The sequence below is a fragment of the Brachyhypopomus gauderio genome, chromosome 6 (genome assembly GCF_052324685.1).
Source record: "Brachyhypopomus gauderio isolate BG-103 chromosome 6, BGAUD_0.2, whole genome shotgun sequence".
Taxonomy (NCBI): Eukaryota; Metazoa; Chordata; class Actinopteri; order Gymnotiformes; family Hypopomidae; genus Brachyhypopomus; species Brachyhypopomus gauderio.
The window spans coordinates 16,659,606-16,678,792 of NC_135216.1; the positions used below are offsets into that span (position 1 = coordinate 16,659,606).

Consider the following 19,187-nt stretch of genomic DNA (forward strand, 5'->3'; position numbering starts at 1 on the left):
TCAATCAGCTGTAATTGCTCTCATTAAGGTGAGAACAATACCCCTAATAGAAGCAGTCGCCGACGCTCAATAGATTAGCATCTACTTCCTGATCAGCAGAGCAGCCGCATACAGAGACTTAATTGACACATTGTGTTACTTAACAGTGAAAGCTATTCATGCATTAAAACAGGTGTTAATTTTTCAAAGGTGATATTTCTTCTGCAGGTCACTGTGACAACATTGCATTAAGCAGCAAAATGACCTAGCATGCTCCTGGCCCTCGCAAGCCACACTATTTTGACTTGTTTTGCCTTTGCTGGAATGGTCTTGGGGTTTTGTTGTGAGATGCAACGGTGCCTGTGCCATCTGTCAGCCGCGGCGGGTCTCGCGCTTCAACTCTTACTGTTCGACTCTCTTTGCCCACAGCCAGAAGGCCAGCGTTGCAGTGCCAGGACAGCAGTGCCAATGCCGCAGCCGGTCTCACCATTCCCAGGTGTGGGGAAGACGGCTTGAACAGACGCGCACCCCACACGCTCACCCCAACACAACACCGCCACTGACTGCAGACACGTTTCCGGAACCTCTGGAAGGCCGACGGCCACGACTGCCCCTCGTTCCGGGGTCCACGGTCCCGTCTCGCCATCATAGCTGTCGACAGCTGAGATGACATCGTTTGGCTCCGCCCCATGAAGGACAGTGAACATGGCGCTGCGTGTGCTCGGCATTCCCTCGTCCAACCGGGCAAGGCACTCCATTTATTGGACGACCCAGGCAGGCCAGGGTGGAGCTTACATATATATTGCTGGATGATATATATTATGACTCTAACTCATCTCACGCCGCATGAGATGGATATGCACCGAGCCACGCACTGGTAGGCTGACCCCAGCTGACGCAGCCAATCAGAGGGAAGGTCACCTGGCCAGCTAGGGCAGAGCTCTCAGGGAACCATTCCATTTTACAGCAGCACAATTAAAAATGAATGAGAACTCACCTCTGCATTTCATTAGGCAAGATCTGAATTTACTATCGACCGAAATACCTCGGGATAAATAACGAGCTGTGATTCCCTGCAGAGAGGGGGGGTGGGGGGGCCTTTGTTTATAGGCCTTCGCCTTAGAATATCTGCATTCACTCAGAAGAGACTCGTGAAAAGCAGCAGGATATACAGAAGTGGCATTTAGAGCACAGGAGAGGAGCGGAGAGGCAGCGCACTTCCACGTCTAAAGTTCCTGTGATGGGTGGCATTTGTATTCACGGGACGGTGGAGCATAAGCCAAGCATTATGAGACTTCCGCCGGCTAGAAAATCTGTGCAGATTTGATACCTCAGATTAAAAAGCCAAAAGCCGCCTCTTAACAGGCAATTCTGACAGCAGTCTGACCAGCATGTTAAATGTTTCAGCTCGAGTTCCGACTTCACAGTGATCTAGTCAGCTTAAAGCCATGCTCCATAGGCTGCAGGACTTCACAGTGATCTAGTGACCTTAAAGCCATGCTCCATAGGCTGTGGGACTTCACAGTGATCTAGTGACCTTAAAGCCATGCTCCATAGGCTGCAGGACTTCACAGTGATCTAGTGACCTTAAAGCCATGCTCCACAGGCTACAGGACTTCACAGTGATCTAGTCAGCTTAAAGCCATGCTCCACAGGCTACAGGACTTCACAGTGATCTAGTCAGCTTAAAGCCATGCTCCACAGGCTGCAGGACTTCACAGTGATCTAGTCAGCCTAAAGCCATGCTCCACAGGCTACAGGACTTCACAGTGATCTGGTCAGCCCAAAGCCATGCTCCACAGGCCGCGGGACTTTTGAGCAGCAGTAACTCTTAGGGTCGGAAGTAAAATGCAACGTCTTGTTTCAACATTACACCACTCTTCCTGCCAAGTAAAGCCTTCCACCTCATAACCAAACACAGACAGATCTGAGGGATTATTAGCATCACATTACACACATGTACATTGTGAACATTTAGAACAAATGAGTTAATTCATCCAATTACAGCTGCAGTAAGTGATTCATTCTAAACTATTAGAGTGTGAAAAACAGTGGACTGAAATCCTCAAAACAGTGGGGGCTGCTTTGTGCTCCCAAGGGTGGGAAAAGTTGCAGCCAGTTGAGGGAGCTGGTGTCTAAGGTCCCTGTATGTGTCCTTGGGGAAATCAAGACTACTCAATCAGTTCCAAAAAGTTGAGGTCATCCATGACTAAGGCAGCAGGACAAAGAAAGGGGCTTATCCATGGTCCAGACCACTTCATGCCAATCAGGAATAAATACATTCAAAGTGCGAGAGACTGAAAGGTTTATAGCCGCTGTTCTATTTAAGCTGTTACATGTGCCATAGTATTTTGTTTTTATAGTTAATATAAAAATTGCTGGACTCAAATTTGATCGAGATGAAGGTAACTTTTAAGAGCTGGTACAGTGAAGATAAATGATATGACAGCTCAGCTTCTGTAATACTAGCGGTGCAACAACTCATCAGTGACACAGATGGCAACACTGATCATCAAAAATATTGGCAACCATTTTAAATAGTTAAGCTGCTGTGTAGCTACTAACTTCAGTGAGACCTGGAGCAGCTCCATCTCTACAGCAGCATTACATCTGCTGAGGTTTTGTGTCAAATAAACAGAAAATCCAGTCATTTAGTAATGATATGACATGACATAGTATATAATGGCAAAAAAAGACAAAAGTAAAGTCCTTAAAAGAGCACAAAATTGTCAAATATTTTATTTCTCAAATGAATTGATATGCATGGTTCAGTCCACTAAATAAATCAAATAGCCCATTACATACAATATAATTAGGGATGCACCGAAAATTCGGCCACCGAAAATTTTCGGCCGAAATGGCTTAAATTTGCATTTTCGGTTTTCGGCCGAAATATTTTCATCACCGAAACAACACGGCCGAAACAATGTGCTGTGATGACGCAAGCAAAAATCGCCTGCACGTGTTTATTTGGATAAAGCTAGCAAAAACGTTTTCCAGTGATGGCGCCAAGGCAAAGGACATTACACCAAAAATTATGGAACTCGTTGCCTTAGACGATCAGCCGTTCTCTGTCGTAGGGATTTCGTAGGCTAATAGAGCATATTGAGCCCCGTTATGTTTTGCCGAGCAGACGACATTTCTCAGAAGTGTGTTTACCTGAGCTGTTTAATGTTGTTGCAACTCACGTCACGTTTTTATGAGAGAATTTATATTTATCTTTCAGGCCAGTCAGTTATAATTCAATTTAACTCGTATAAAATACATATATTTATCCTCTCAGATAAATTTAACTCGCTTGCAGACCGTTTTTAATTAGTGGTCGGCCGTTGTCAGCGGTATCGCCGTTAACGGCCCACCACTAATTTTACTTTATAATATGCATTACTGTAATGTCAGTGCTAAATAAATATTTTCAAATCAAATTTTGTAGTTGATTTATTCTTTGAATAGCAATGCCTTGATTTTAGTGAGGTTAGCCATAAATCCAATGTTACTAATAATTGGCATAATGTATTTCGGTGTTTCGGTTTTCGGCTTTCGGCCTTGGTTTCCTCATTTTCGGTTTTCGGTTTCGGCTAAGAATTTTCATTTCGGTGCATCCCTAAATATAATATCACTGCTGTTGGACATAATTGAATATATCTGACTTAAATTTTTATCAGTCTCTTATATATTTCTAATTAATTACCAATTTAGTGTTTATCTAATAACAAATACCTAGTTTATTTATACTACTGTCTTTGCAATAGACCAAAAAGCAGTTTAAAATGCCACTAAACATTTCAGTCCACTTCTTCTCCCATGTTTGCGTAGTGTTAACAGCACAAATAATAGCATTTTAGTAGTCTAAAGCAGTGCAAATAATAGTATTTCAGTACTTTTGCAAGAATCGTATTTTCAAGAATCACAGCCACCAATTGCGTCTCCTGACTAAAGGGGTGTGTCCCTTGTAGCAGGCCCAGTGATGAGAACATATAGCCTGATAGCATTAGTCACACAGCACAACTCTGGATCTCTGATGCCAAGCTACTGTTTATCTCCTGACAGAAAGTGTTGTTTGTTTATTTAATATACTAGCTTTTAAATGCACATATTTGTCAAGAAAGAAAGAAATAAAGAGTCTAGGAAATGGTTCTGTCTATTTGTGTGCAGTGACATCACAGCCTGATATACTGTCATCAGTGCAGCAGCACAGACAGAGCGAACGCCTTCTTTAAACAATATGCAAAATGTCACCGCAAAAATTAATAATGACATTCATGTCTCTGTGTGACCAATGTTTTTACACAGCTGGAGTGCAGGAGAAGTGGAGAATCTCCCCCTGTGTTTACTGTGCACAACCGTTGATCAGTGACATCGTTTCAACCATTTGAAACATGCTCTTCCAAAAACATGCTACACTCTTTTTGACATTCCTGATGTGTAGACGTTTGAGCTGTGTCAGTGAGACCGCTCAAAGTTTAGAGATGGCAGACAATTTAAAAGTCATTACCTTCCAAGCTTGAGGTCCAACAGCAAATATTGAGGTCACGAATTTCAATCAGTGCCTACAAGGATCTGTGCTTTAAAGATCTAATTCTTAGATGGGTATAAGAAACATGAAGTGGTCACTGAAAATGTCTCTGGCTCTGTCCTGTGGAGCCCAGATGATCAGTTCAAACTTAAATCTCTCAGAAATAAACAATGGATCCACAAGATTTTAACACCACACCTCACAGCTTTTTGTGTATATTCTCCCCACCCCCCCACCCCCAACACACACACACACACACACACACACACACACACACACACACACACACACACACACACACACACACACACACACACACACACACACACACACACACACACACACAGGGGACATAAACTAATACATGCTCCCATATTCCCATCAGTTACACAAATGTTTTGTTGCATTTTGAATGAACTAAAAAGGTTCATTTTTCTGGTTAAATGATGATAAAGCCATGGGTGACCTTTAGAAGTCATTAAACATGGAATTTGCCACCTCATTTATTCCATCATTAGCTGAATGGAATTTTCTAAAAATGACTCAAGCAACACAAGATCTTCATAGGGGCCAATTCATATACTGAACTCCTTCAAACTTAAAAACATCCTATCAAGACGGACCAGACGCAAGAGTCACAATCACAATAGCCTAATAACTGCCAGCCAATCAGATCAGGCCGTGCTCATTTATGACCTTATGTTATCTTCCGATGTGGTGATTGTGTGTTATTTTGGTTGCTCTTTTGTACCCGTCTCCTAAGGCCTCCTAGCAACGCATGTAATACGACACCGAGTCCGTTGGTGCCAGGTGTATGCCCCGCCTTCGGACGCAGGCCACTGAATGCTTATCCAGTCTCTGACTGAATACCAATGTTTCCGCAAATAAAAGGGCTTTTCAGGCAGCGTCAACCTCCCCCTCCTGACAGCTTTGATCTGCCGTACGTAAGGAGAGCAACCAGACTCCAGTGAGACTGCCGCGTCACGCCACCCGCCAGGAACCCACACCGCCGCAGGGTGCACGCTGGTTAAAAATTCAAAGGGCCTCGGTTTGAAATGCGACACCGCCATCATACCGGTGTGTTTCTGAGTGTGTGAGTGTGTGTTTCTGTGTGTGTGTGTGTGTGTGTGTGTGTGTGTGTGTGTGTGTGTATGACCTTAGCTGGGGGGGAAAGGTTAAAGACTGTGGGGTTTAAGGTTCAGGCCTCGGTCACGTGTGGAGGAGCTAGAGGAGACGTTGGCACACAGGGGGTCTTTAACAGCAGAATGAAGCGTTATCAGGACCAGCCACTCGCTGGGGAAGTGCAGCACGCTTACTCAAATGCACACTCACACACCTAGGCTGGAAGTCCCTCATTCAATATTGGCAAATTTGTCCGTCTTACTGTAAAAAATAAAACTACCTCTCACATAAACAGGTGGGCTGTTGACTACATTTTTTTTTTACTTGACTGAAATTTGTATTACTCCTTGAAATTATCAAAATAAACATACATTTCTCAGATATTCATTCTAGCAGATAAAATTCATCAAACTTTTCAAGAAAACTTGTATTTTTAAACAATTTCAGCTGAAATAGCATTGCTTAATTTTTAAATGGCAGATTTACAAAACATTTCATCAAGCCACATTCAAGTTAACTGAACTTGGGAAAACCATCTTTAAAAACAAAGTGATAATACAGCACAGCTACGTCACCCCCTGACCGATCTAAAAATGTAAATGTGCCATATTTTGTCAATTGTGATTCTTACACTGCAATCGTAACTTGTCCTCCGCTTTTTACCCATCTGTGCAGTTAACACACACACACACACACACACACACACACACACACACACACACACACACACACACTATTGAATACTAGGGGGCTGTGGTGCACACGTGCCCTAGCCCGGCGCCCAGGGAGCAGTTGGGGTTAGGTGCTTTGCTCAAGGGCACCTCAGTCATGGCCTCAGGTCTGGGAATCGAACCCACGACCCTCCGGTCACAAGACCAGTTCCCTACCACCAAGCCATAACTGCTAGACTGCATGACTAGTACAGCTACATCACCTCCTGACCGATCTAGTGCAGCTACGTCACCTCCTGACCGATCTAGTGCAGCTACATCACCTCCTGACCGATCTAGTACAGCTACATCACCTCCTGACCGATCTAATGCAGCTACGTCACCTCCTCATCTGGTTTACACTGAGATCTCACACTCAACTGCCCTGATCGGTTCCACACAGGCACCTATTTGCATACATGACTGTACTGCACATTCCCTTCACAATGCAACACAATCACCACTTTCTTTTTTCATCTAAATCCAGCCTGTCCTCAAATGGGTCAGATAGCATTTAATTAAATCGCAACAGATCTTCTGTCCACCCAAGAATTGCGTGTGGCCAGTATTTAGATACAGCCGGCTTTAGATACAGGTCTTCCTTCATTCACAACAAGCTTACAGTTTAATGTTTCTATGTGGAAATGGTAGAACCGGTCCACCACCAGTGATTCACGCACTAGTGTTTCTCGGTTATCCTCTGAGTATCTTGATTCAAAGTAGGTAGTGTGTTCAAGTCAGGTCGAAAAGACGATGTTTGTAATTTGCTATGCTATAGATTAGTAATTTGCTATGTATGTCTGCACCCCTACAGAATTCAATCAGCAATAAGTCTAACTTTAATGTTTCTGGCTTTGTAGTTGAATTACATATGAATGATTCAGTACACAGGCAGTTTAAGGTATAATGTCAGACTGAAATACCTAAAAACTAGATAAACTTCTAGGCTAATGTTGTTTTTAAACCTAAAGTTACTACCCTGGAAATTATTAGAGACACCAAGCTATACCGTCTCTGGCCAATTTACATGAGCAACTGGCTACTGGCTGAACTGAACACTCCAACATAGTGTGTGCCAATAGCTTATATAATCCACTTGAAGAATTTTTATGGAAACAAGTTTCACAAAACATCAGAGGTGGGCATTCCAGGTTTAAAAAGTTAAAAGTCCTCACCAGGATTTTACTCAAGCTTTCTAATTAGTGCAATCCAGGTAAAATTAGTGGAATCAACACAATCCACAATCCACAATTTTACTTTCTGAACCTGGAATGTCCACCTCTGCAAAACATAGCCTGAAGTTTTTGGTTTGGAAAATTAATGGAGAGTTTAAGCAGGGAAGACTTTGTGGAATCTCGTTAAACACATCTCCACCATCTAATCTATAGCACTGCAAATATATGATAAATCATGTCAGTTTGTTATTACGCTGGGGTATCCTGTTCAAAGAGGTCTCTTACCTTATATCTGGCCACCAGCTGCCACAGATGCACTTACTCAAGGAACTGAATTCATAAATTAGCTGCTCGTGCATGTGTGGTGGTAGTGGTACATCACTGACATCAGCCCATACACACTTAACGTTGACTATGAAAAAAAGAGGGGTGGGGGGGGGCTCATTATGTGTGGAGAGACCCCCCCAGAGCTCTTACCGTGCGATCACGCCCTACTCCTCTCGTGTGCCTACCATTCCAGCTCAAAGCTAAAGCAGTTTCTTATGCCATGGCGCTTGCAACGTGTGTCCAAGGAGCATGTTTAATGCAGCGGCACAATCTGTACAGCATGTTGCTGCCTAATAGCTTAATTTAATTAAGCTGCAGCCAATTCCGGCATGCGGGGCTATAAATTAATCACGTGTCCCAGGGGTTGCGCACACAGACAGGAAAGTAAGTGCAATCGTGCGCCTGCGTTGTGAGGCACGGAGCTGCCGGTGGCCCTGACCCCCGCGGCAAACACATCCGCACATCTCAATAAAACAGTCCACAGGTGACTCCAGAAGGCGAGGACAAGTTAATGAGAATTAAGATCCACGCAGAGTGTGAACGGCGGAGGCGGGGTGGGGTTGGGGGTGGGGGGTCTTGATCGGGATGCTCTGTAGAGCAGGTCAGAGAGGGCAGCAAGCAGAGAGGAATTAAAAACAGACATGTCGCTGTGCGGCGACAATACCGATCTCGGGTGGGGGGGACCATGCTCGTCGTGGACACTCATAGACACACCAGTGGCAGATAACAGAGCACGCAACAGAGCAAGCATCAGAAACTCATTTAGAGACAAAAACACCAGCACTTAATGTTCCAGCACTAATGATTCTGCTGTCTGAGGGGAGATACATACCCGTCCGCCTGCCTTATAAATCTCGGCCATATCTCTGTCAGAACAGCCTATCCAGTCTGACCCAAAATGAAAAGGCTGAGAAAGGGTTTGGGGGGGGGGGGGGGGGGGGGGGGGGGGGGGTGAGCTTATTATCTACAGCTGTTCTATCAAAGGGATCTATCTCACTGGAAATGGAGGAGGACAGAACTGTTAAGACATAGTGGGTGGAGGTATTATGTACGTCTGGCCTCAGACTCCTACCTTGGAGTTCTGTTTAAACCTCGTGGGGAATTGTGTGGTGGTATATACACAATGTGAGGGTCTGAACGCTAAGTGTGTGGAGATATTCTTCAATACAAGTAGAAAACAAATTTTGCCGATTCTGCTCTTTGCCACGCAGACACATAGAGATTTGGGGGTTGTAAAGAAACAGCATCTGAAAGGGGTGTGCAACCTCTGAGCTCCTCTGTACTTCAGACAGTTAGATGAAACACTTCTCAAACTGGATTTTGGAGGTTGTTTTTTGGCCTGCTCTGATTACAGATCTGTCAACTGATACTTTCTGAAGTAACAGGGCAGTGATTTGTAGCGTTTGATCTTCAACCATTCGCTTCTCATATAGCTGTGTGTACACGTTTTGGATTGGAGGGGGGCGAGAGGCACTGATCCCTCTAGAAGCTTCCGCATACTGAATACTGAATGCCTAAACAGACTGGCACAGGCTTCTGAAAAGAGGGGCGGAGGCACACTGTGCATATTTTCTTTGGAAAGAATATCTCTAGATCTCAGGGAAGAGACAGGAAAAAAAGTGCAAAGCTCTGGGTGGATGGCTTGTGTTCTGAGGTGTCGCTGACATGCGGAAAGTCGACAAACAGATGAAATGGAATGGCGTTTCCTCTGCCATCTGGGTGTGCGCTGATTGGCAGAAACACTTGCCAATCACCAGCACACTGGAACAGAACAGAAAGAAGCCAGAGGTTCGTATTTTAACAGACAACATAGAAATATTTACATAACCGGGATGCGAGTGAAGGGGTGGGGCCACAAACCAGACTGTGCCCACCTACATACAAACACTTGTTTACTCTCATTTGAAAATATTTGTTATTTCAGTAACTGTTAATTGACTCCAATATTCAAAAACAAATGGAAGTGAACACCGAGAACACATGGATATGGTGGTCCAAACTGGCTCTGGGACAAATTACAGTTCTCACTGACATGTTGAGCAAACATGTTCAACATGTCACCATTAATGTGAGAACAGACTGGACTGTTTTTCTAGATGGTGGCTTGTCTGTTTGTCTTAGGTGAGTGATAAGACACACTGCATTAACAGATCTGAACAAGCTGTTAGCAGGTCGTATAGAAGCTATATTTGCTATGTGGGCCTTAATTCATTTGAGAGTTTGTTTTGCCATAATAGCTCATGATAGCTTTTATATATATATATATATATATATATATATATATATATATATATATATATATATTAGAGCTGGGCGATATGGCCCTCCAAAAAAATCTTCGATTAATTTTTTTTTAATCCGATTTTCGATTTTAATAGATTTATTTTCCTCTACTAAAAAACTACAGATGATAAAGGAATGGTAAAAAAAAGTTTTAATTTATTTTTCACTTAAATTTCCCCTTTGAGGTTAAAGTGCAAGCAGAAACAAATTGTAAACAAGTGAGAACATTCAGTAACTTTTAGAAGGTTTTCTCCAACATACTTTAAGCATTGACACAATGCAACCTCAAACTTAAAATAAATAAATAAAACACACCCTCAAAAAATAAATAGATATAAATAATTTGGTGCCCTTTAATAAAATGGAAAACAAATACAATTGAACAATTCTTGCATGTTGTACTGACAGTCACGCTGTCTACATTCTGATTAAGAACAGGGCTCCCCTCACTTTAGCCTAAATTCCAGCACTTTTCAAACCTGAAACACAATGTAACATTAAAATTCGTCAGGTAAATGTTCCTTCCACTGTTTCTTTATACTACCACAGTTTATACTTTATACTACAATAGTTGCCAGGTTCGCTTTTTCACGCCAAATTGGGCTTGTTTGGAAAATCCAGCCGCGGGTAAAAATTATGGGGTCGCGGGGTGCGGTTTTTTGGTCTACTTTTGAGTTGGGCTACCGCAGGAGTTACAAGTCAACACTAATAATGGATCGCGATATAATACTTAATTTGTCTCCATTTTACACACTCGCGAGGTGCCCGGAGCCGCGCGCTACGGTCACTCGCGAAAGTATAATCCATTGAAGCGGGTTCGGTGACCGAGGCAGAAACTGCTTAATCCAAAATATCCCGCGGAGGGAAACTTTATTGACAGCGCAACTGAATAGCACTCTTCGCTCTCTCCCTCTATCGGTTTCAAACACCTTACAGCGAGGACTTGTTTGGTCTACATCTGACGCCGCAAAACCGAACCAACTCCAGATCACGGAGCTAGTTGCTCTTTTCTTGGACACAAGTTCCGCCGTCATGTTTGTGTGTGTGTGTTTTGAGGGTGGATGGGTGGGAGGTGCTAAACTCACTGAACTACGGGAGCCCACAGTGCAGCGTCGGTGGTGAAAATTAAATCTCAGAAAATCGATTTTCTTAAAAACACATCGTCCTTAACTGTAAATTCGAATTAATAGATAATATCGATTAATCGCCCAGCTCTAATATATATATATATATATATATATATATATATATATATATATAATATTTGTACAGTCTGTGCTGCTGTCATCTCATTTACTTTAACATATGGTTTGTCTACAGAACCCTTTCACCGGGTGTGCAAACATGTCACCATATATATGCACGTGTTCCTCAGGGTCAGTTTTCCAAACACATTTGCTCTAAATTTCATTGTAATGTCCTCCATTTAAAACCTTGTTTTACGTACAACACATCTAACTATTAATTTGAAACTAGGCATCTACATACGTGTGCAGAATTCCATTACAAGAGGTTCAACATGCATGGCAGAATTCTCCATTTGTTAAGAGAGCTGTATCTTATCTTCCACAAATATAAAGCATTGCATTTGTGGTTGTTTCTGCTGCCCTGACAGCTAAATATAGACCTCTTTCATTAACTTGTGGTGAAATTATGGTTTCCTGTAGACAGGTGGTTAGTCATTTTACCAGCTGGGTCTGACATGCCCCGCAAACAAAATCCTGGCTCCACCTCTGTGTTCTAGGCAACAGATTAAAATAGCCCTAATTACAACAGAACCTGGTCATTAACCTCACAAATGGCGTCTTTACTGGTGAAACGATAGCCTTCATTTCCAAACAACAGTACTGCCTGGAGAAGAAAAATCATGGTTTTGGAATTACCCATTACATTTAGGGAAGACTGGAAATTAGGGATTTTTTCTAGTGACCCTAAAGGTGTGACATGGATTATTTACTCCAGACAGATTATTTGGCATTCGTTAATTCCACAGCAGAATAGTCGTCACTATTGCGTTAATTGTTCATTGTGGTTTCTGGTGAACCATGAACATATCATGGCTCCGCCTGTCTTATTTCTATGGTATCTTTCACCATTCTAATCTCAGACAGGCTTTCATAATGCCTTGCTGCGTGAAATGAAAGCATACACAATCTGAAGGTGTATCCCTTTCATCGGACAAAGCCTAGAGATGAAGTGTAACTGAAGAAAGCAGTATAGGACAATGCTCACGCCAAACAGCCTCTGTCTAGAAGTTCTCTCCATCGACCTAAAGCAGTGATGTACACTCCAGCACCTGTTATCGACTCAACTCAACTGCCAGGTTGGTATTATTGTCACAGAAGCTGCATTGGCAGAGAAGGCTGCATTATGGCCTGCCTTGTCAAATCCTAAAACGTAGAATTTACCATTAACCCAAGACAAATAGGCTTTAACTGCACTAAAGTGCTAGCGTTAGTATTGATATCGCATTGATATCTTCTGTCCATGGAGACATGTGATCTGTATTCAGTCTACGGTTAATGGTTATCCCTTTCAGACACTGTGCGTGTGCCTCCATTTAATATCACCTGCCAATTCTAGCACCTCAAAAGGGCTCCATAGACTCCATAGAGTGATGTCTACCATAGTCATAAAAGTCTAATCATTATAGAATATGTGTGGAGGAATAATGCATTGATCTGCTTACAGTCATTCAGGAAGGTGGCAACAATTCTGAGGTCTTGAAACTTGGAATGGAATTCCATTCAAACGCATATATTTCAGCTCGTCCACAAGTTCATAGCAGGCAGCATAAAATCTCTGCGTTTGCACCAGTGCAGGGTGTGTTCCTGAAGCTCTTTATTTGCGACAAGGCCATGACACCTTTCACGGGAAGCTATTTACAAGCTGCGGAGATCCCTGTATTCTGGTCCATTTGCTCCAGCGAGATAATGAAGGAGGGCATTTAAAGGAATAAACACGAAACGAACCTGAAAAGACGCCTCCCCCCATCCCTTAACTGAGGAGTCTGGGTAATGGCGTGTTGGATTTCTTAACTTGAATGCTTATGTTGGCTAGTGGTAGTTCATTCTAAAGGAAGCCTGGGTTACTGCAGGTTAGTGACAAGCAACAAAACATTCACCATTCACTCCATATAATGTCTTTCACTGCAGAACCGTTAAGTGCCCAAGTTAATCAACCAATCGCAGCACCGTCATAACTGAAAGCACTCAAGACGATCTTTAAAGTGGCAGAATCTGCGGCCTGATGAGGCCTTTATCTGCTTGCCCTGATCCGTATTTTGCATTTAAGCTCATTCATTTATCTAATTACATAATCATTTGCTGGAAACCAGAGGGCCTTTTGCTTTGAAGATATGCTGATTTGGAGTGACACGGCTGGAGATAATACACGCAGGCAAGAAAACTAATGAGCTGTAAGATTGCTCCTTGTTGCTAAATATGGATAGCACTGTGGGGTATGGGTCAGTGAAAACAGCTTTCACTAATGCAATTAATAACAGCATCAACAACTAGCATGTTGTGACATACCACACTAAATAATAAAACAATTTATACAAAAAATGGCATGATATTGTCTGCATGAAAAAGTCCTTTAACCATCCATTTCTCCATATATGAATGGGGACTGAACCTGATTGGTGGTGAAGACTCACCGTCTGAAGTTTGCTTGAATACACAACAGTAATATTCCTTCTCACAGCAATATAATACACCTCTGTGGTTATTTACTTTAATAGGAAACAACTGCGGTTGTTACATTTGAACACTCCCTGCTCAACAAAGGCTGTTTCCAGTCTGAACTGTAACCTGTTTCGGCACTTGACACGCTACCACCTGGAATCGGAGACTACAGACCATGCAGTGTAATATAATGTAACTAAAGAGACGCTCCCTTCAGAGCTCTCCTTGAGAAAAGTTACATAAAGTATTGAAAATGGCGACTGGTATAAAAACAAACTGAAAAACATTAGTGTTTCCGTTTAAGCCATGCATCAGATGGCATCAGCTAGCACACATTCACAGAGGAATATGTTTTTATTTCAGAGCTCTCCCCACAGCTGCCGAGCAGCTGCACACAGCCCCCCCGGATCTCTTTTTTCATGAGCCAGAAACGTGCACAAACATAATTACTTACTGCTCGCCAAAATATTATTAGGCATCTAACAATCAGTGGTTTTAATTGGAGGTGTGGAGTTCACAGTGTATCGATGGGTCCGCGTGTTCCACACATGCTCAGATGGCAGAGGTCAGAGGTCAGGGCAGCCACTCATGCTTCTGACTCCGCCTCCATTTACGCGTGGGGGGGGGGGGGGGGGGGGTTAAATCTGAGACCTTTGTCACAACATAAGCGAGGCATAATAAAGTGAGCCCTTGCGATGTGAGTATTGTTGGGAGGAAATAACCACGTGAGCCTCCCGCCACGGCCATCGAACAGCTACGCAGAGCACTCGAAGTTAATGAGGATCTGGCGCTCCACTCGGCCGGACAGGAAGAACAAAGCCAGGGCTGGCGGATCCCCGACGCACCGGAGGACGCTGGGTCGGCCCGCTGCTGATGTGCCGACGACAAACGCCTCATTGTACCTAATCATGCCCATGCCCCATGCCTAAAGGAACCGACCGATGCCGCGTCCAGACACGAACACGCAGCACCACACTCTGAGCTAAGGCCCGGTTCGGCCCAGACGTACGCAGAGAGGGGGTGAGGTTCAAATAGAGATGTGAAAACAGACACGGTATTGAGTTATCCAGGGACCTCAGAGCGCCGCGGTGCCATTTGACGAGGTTTCCCAGTTCGGCAGCGTCTGGCTCAGCCGCAACAGACGTCTTGGTGTTTTCTCGTTTTGTTCAGAAGGGGGGCTGTGATATCAGTCGCTCTACAACAGGTTTTCTTACTCAGCATGTTTACATCCCACCTAAACAACTCAGAACTGAACTGAGCAGGGGGAACAAGTCTAATCCCTGGAAGGTAAATCCTCTGGTGCGCCTTTATCTAAAAAGCATCTTCAAAACAAGTTTCTGCCCAAGGTGATACTAGATACTGAAACATGGAACAAGATCCTGGTTACTAACCCAACAAACACAAAGCGTTAACAAATGGACATATTTGAGATGTCACACTGATAAATTATTGAAGGGGTTTATTCAGAAAGAGAGGCATGAAAGTGCTAAACCCATGTCAAAACCCTGTCTTCCGCAAAGCTCTCCTCACTTAATGCATCTGCCTCCATTATAAAAATGAGGGAGAGAGAACACCATAATAAACAGATTTCTATGGCAGCAGATTAATTACACCATTCAGAGGGCTTGTGAGCTTCGACACAGTGCACGTGAGCTGGCCACAGGCAAGGTTGGAGACATCCCTTCAATTAGATGCTACTTTTAGACTCCTGTGTCCAGGGGACAAGCAAGCAATGTCACTGCAGTGGAGGGTTGGAGGCGTCCTGCAGGCTACGCCGCTCCGGGACGTCCACGGCCCAAACGCTTCACAGATGAAGCTCAGGGAATGTTCCGGGGTGAGGGTACTGGTGGGGTTAAGGAGACATTGCACTCGCGACCCACTCACAGAGGTCACAGGCAACGCGGAAATGTCTACGCTGCTACATTAATCATGGCTTAATCATGATCGTCTTTAATGTCAGTAACGCAAGTAATGCTGACGTGTGCGATGTGACGTAGCTTGAAATGGCCGTAACGGTGGCAGATAGACGGTGAGGTCTGGGTGTAGGGGCTGACGTGTCCCTGGAAGAGCTCCACTGTGGCCGGAACATCACAGAGTAAAGACCATAGCCGCCATGAACGCTTCAAAGGAGACAGTGCCCTTTTGCTGTGTTTTCCCACCTGTGCCATGACAACGCTGAGCTCACTCGGGAGCAGAAAAACCACAGAACAACCTTTTCAGTCTGACACGGGGGCCGGAGGGGTGAAGAACGCATAAAACACACACTTACTGCACGGCCTCATAACAGCAGCAGTTACTCAGCAGTCACATTTAGTGACATACAAAGTGATGTTGCAATGAAGGAGAGAGAAGCATGGAATAAGAAAGTATTGAAGATTGAAGGAAGCTCTGGCGAGCTTCTGGGAGCTCCCTTCTCTGCAGGCGGGGAGAGATATTACCCTACGCTGGTCTAGACTTTTCAATTCCAAAAGTGTGGATATAGTGAACTGCTAAAAATATGACAAGGATTCATAAATTGAAGACTGCAGAGTTTTGGGTTCATCTCAAGCTATATATAAATTTGCAACATGCTGTTTTCCCCCTGAACCAGCAAGGCTAAATTTGAGGCCTCAGGTACACTCAGGGCTCAGGTACACTCAGGGCTCAGGTACACGCAGGGTTCAGGTACACTCAGGGCTCAGGTACACTCATGGTTCAGGTACACGTAGGGCTCAGGTACACTCATGGTTCAGGTACACGTAGGGCTCAGGTACACACAGGGCTCAGGTACACTCAGGGCTCAGGTACACTCAGGGCTCAGGTACACGTAGGGCTCAGGTACACGCAGGGTTCAGGTACACGCAGGGTTCAGGTACACTCAGGGCTCAGGTACACTCAGGGCTCAGGTACACTCAGGGCTCAGGTACACTCAGGGCTCAGGTACACGTAGGGCTCAGGTACACGCAGGGTTCAGGTACACTCAGGGTTCAGGTACACTCGGGGCTCAGGTACACGTAGGACTCAGGTACACTACAACCCTCTATGACATTTCCCAAATTAGTGCTCCTGCACTGAAGACTAATCAGAGAAACTGGAATCACTGGGAGGGCCATGATGGATCTAGAGAACCAGTGAGCTAGAGAACCAGTGAGCATGCGCTGATAAACTCCAATAGCCAGAAGGTTAGTATGCCATAAAGCACAAATTTGTTAATCCATCAAGCAACCATTTTTGTACAAATACTATATTTTCTAGAGTCTGTTGGCTTTGAAATACCACTCTGTGTCTCATTTCATTGGCTGAAAGTGCTTATGTGCTGACATGGATGTCTGTTGCCTTTTCTTTTCTGACCGTAAACACTCTCTCTCTTTCTATCACACACACACACACACACACACACACACACACACACACACACACACACACACACACACACACACACACACACACACACACACACACTAAATGCAACACTTCCTCTCCATTATGTGTCGATGTTGCCATATTATTAAGACATGTGCACTTATTTATTTATTTTGCCAAATTGCATTCACATATCAAGGCCGCAGGGCAAAACTACATAAGGCAGCTCACGTTCACACTACACAGACCTTTGCCCCTGGATATGATGACTTCTAGTGAGGCACTGCCAATCCACAGCTCAATCCCAGCCGCCGGCTGAAACATCTGGCTGCTGCCGTGAAGGCCAGCTTCTCCCAACTGCGTCCCATTTTCCAGGCCCTCCCTGCAGATGCCCATGCAGCCTGGAAAAATGCCGTCACGCTGGTCTGAACGCCTTACGCCCCAACCGCACGCATACGTATCCATATTTGCAGGAGCACACAACTGTCCCGGCGCCCTGACTGGTTCAGTTAATAGCCCACTCCTGCATTAGCGCACCATCTTACGGGCAGCTAGAGGTGAACCCGTCCTGAGAGAGGGCAGACGGAGATGAATGTGACCCCCACTCCCTCAACACCTCCGTGTTGGTGAGGAAAAACAACCGGAAGATAGCCCCACCCCCCACACTCCCACACTCCCTTGCAGTGTGTCTGCTAGCTCCTCTCTCAGCCCCATTATTTATAGGTTATCAGATGTGCCACCTCTCACGTTCAACATGGCTTCTCGGCCTCATCACAGGTCCCGCCTCCCCCTACAACACCCAGCACCATCCTGCAGTGTCCTGGATCCACTCCTCAAGTCACTCCATTAAAGGAGAGGCTGTGGAAAGTCCACGGAGACCCAGCTCACATCCTCTTTTCATTACCGGGTAACAACCTTGTTTCCATTTACAGTCCTTCACGGAAGAGCTCAAGCCAGTACAGGCAACATAACTACCTAGAGTGGTGTGGGGAAACCACAGCACTTTGGACCAGCGGCGAGATTGTTCTACACTGTAGCGCAACTTCTTGAGGCTAAAGGTATTTGTCTTAGTGGTGGTATGAGAAACCCTGACTGCTTATCACTAAAGCTCCAGTCTCCTCAGTGACCTTGGGGCGACAAACCTCTTCAATTAAACTGGGACATAAAGGGCTGCCTGTCAATGATAAACCCCTCTGTCCTCAATCACAATAGGAAGCCACCTGCAGTCTCTCGTACAGCAAAAATAAAATAAAACACAATTTAAGAGCTAGTTTGCCGTGGCTACTCCGAGAGCAGCCTCTTGCTCCCCTTTGTTACGTGTCTTCGTGAAGTGGCACCCCTGCTGCTCCTGCCCCGCCCGCTGCCGATTCTGCCACGCCCCCTGCTGATCCTGCCACGCCCCCTGCTGCTCCCTGCAGGACCCGAGCAACAGCTCAAGGCCGACGCCTGTGGCCCCATGAAGAGCCTGGCTCACAACTACTCACAGGGCTGCACACACTCCAGCCCCTGGTGCACAGGTTTAAACAACAGAAGGTATCCGAAAGCAAGAACACAAAGGACACACGCACAGACAGACAGACAGACAGCTGCAGCAGACGCAGACTGAGAGCGTTAGTGGGGCAGCAAGTGCCTGAAGACGTGAGCAAGCGTGATCTCATCGCCCTAAGATGCATTGCTCCTGACAACAGCAAGGCCATTAAGCCTGCATAATGGGCAGTGGCTTTGCACTGGCCTCATCATTCCAGCCGGGCATGCTCACCCTGTCTCATTAGCATGAAAGAGGACCGCGTGGCCACACTGAGCGTGCCAGCCCCTGCCTGCACACGCGTCTACCCAACACAGGCCTGCACACGCGTCTACCTAGCACAGGCCTGCACACGCGTCTACCTAGCACAGGCCAGCACACGCATTTACCCAACACAGGCCAGCACACGCGTCTACCCAACACAGGCCAGCACACGCGTCTACCTAGCACAGGCCAGCACACGCGTTTACTCAGCACAGGCCAGCACACACGTCTACCCAACACAGGCCAGCACACGCGTCT

At 45.1% G+C, this 19,187-nt stretch overlaps 1 protein-coding gene across 2 annotated transcripts in view; it reads right to left on the minus strand.

The window, feature by feature from the left end:
- The window catches only part of sdk1a (sidekick cell adhesion molecule 1a), a 188,164-nt gene that overhangs the window by 156,369 nt on the left and 12,608 nt on the right, over positions 1-19,187 (minus strand). The window lies entirely within an intron of this gene.